Consider the following 2,051-nt stretch of genomic DNA (forward strand, 5'->3'; position numbering starts at 1 on the left):
TTCATTAAATGTAGTACTAAAATAAAATACCACAACAGCCATTATTGTATTTTGCATGCAAAATTAATGTTCTACGCCCACATTTATGTGTTCATGAAATTGAATCAGCTATCTTTTTTCAGACGTATAGTTTTTGAACCTTTTCAATGTATTTGGCATACAAAAAGTTAATTATCATTCAGATACAAATCCAAGTTCAAATGGGCAAGACAACTAGTGTACAGCTGATTCTACCCGAAGTTCAACTTCACTTTATGATCTAAATCAAAACAAGGAGCGTATGTTTTGTAATATCTGTCTGTTTTTGTTTGATTGTTAACGTTTCCATTTAATAATAAGTGTATCTACTATATACCTAACACTTAGCAATTCAAATGAAATCAAAACTTTTTATTACTGATTGAATGCTTTGCATATTTTATAAATGTTATTTTATATATAGTTTTATTAACTATCTATATATGTTTGTAATGTGTCTGTTTAATATGGCAAGAAGTTCAATTTATTTGCTCACCGAGAAATTATTGATGGTGAATTATTCATTGTGTCGTGGCTTCATTTGTTCCATATGAGATTATCTGTCCTTCAATTTCTATCGGTCACGTTGTTTTTATTTAGGCTACAAATATTTAAAACATCAATGTATTTTAATTTAGGAAAATAAAAAAAAATATAATGTCTGCAAGTAGTAGTAAAACATATCATATTGCATTTATATTTCAACTAATTAAGTATACTTATGCCGAAAAATAATATTGTACATGTCACAGTAAAATTAATTTAGTTATGTAGAAGGAATTTCCTATGATTTATTGATAAAATAAAGGCAACTAGGTATGTCATATCATTATCAACAAGCATAAGAGTACGCGCGAAACCCTTTGTTTAACTAGCTTTAAGGCATAGCTTTACATCCTTGATAAAATATCCTGACTATTAAAAGACATCTGATTTCTAAAAGATATTTCATTGTAAGGGGTTAAGGGTACCACACATATGAGATAATCTGATTTCAAAGACTTTTCACTTGTAAGGGGTTAAGGGTACCACACATATGAGATAACCGTGACAAATATGAATTATAATATTAAGATTACAAATCACAGGTTTCTTTTTTTTTAGAGTTAAACCCCTAATTTTGACCAATGGAAAAGAATCTGAACTAATTGGAAAACATAAGATGAAAAGGGCGTGAATCGAATCGACAATAAGGCAATAAAGAGCCTATAGAATGACATAAAACATAAGTATCAATTAGAGAGTGCTGGTAGTTTCTGAAACACTAGTTCAAAGCCAAAATTCTCTTATATAATGAATAGACAATGTTCCTAGATTAAAATATCAATTAGTTAACCTCTAACGAAATCAAAGTAAAGAAGTCATAAGCAGTCTGAGAAAAGAATGACATTATACAGTGCAAAAACATTAGTATGAACAGGATGTGGATTATAAGGGATTAAAACCGAATAACAATAAACATTAACAAGTAATGAGTTCAACTATTGAAAAAAAAATCAATATTAGTATCGATGAGGACAATATCAAAAGATAATACAACAAAAAGAAGGTCATAATGATAACCATTAAATTTAAAAGATAACGTCAACCCACTAAAATACATGTAAAATGTGATTCATGGATGAAAAAAACCTACACATTCGTATTGTTGTTATTTTTTTCGGATTGTTAAGTTATGTAAAACACTTAATTTCTACGTAAACAGTGATGTGACTTTTATGAAATGCGATATTAAAGTCTCAAAAGATAGATTACCAAATGATCTACAGTCATTTCATTGTATCTATTAGGGCAATTGGTCTTACATGCTCATTCAACATAGAACATTATTTTGTACATGTACACAAATAAGAAATATATAGATTTAAATTTGTAGCATTTCTTCGGGCACTCCATTGTTTTAGATTAACTGTATGATTTAACAATAAAGAAAGGCTACTTAAGTATTTTAGTACAGAAATCCCGATTTGATTATTTACCAGTTAAACAAAGATTATCTTTATTGGAATTCAAAATATCAGTACAGACACGAG

Source organism: Mytilus trossulus, chromosome 7 (genome assembly GCF_036588685.1).
Source record: "Mytilus trossulus isolate FHL-02 chromosome 7, PNRI_Mtr1.1.1.hap1, whole genome shotgun sequence".
NCBI classification, from domain to species: Eukaryota; Metazoa; Mollusca; class Bivalvia; order Mytilida; family Mytilidae; genus Mytilus; species Mytilus trossulus.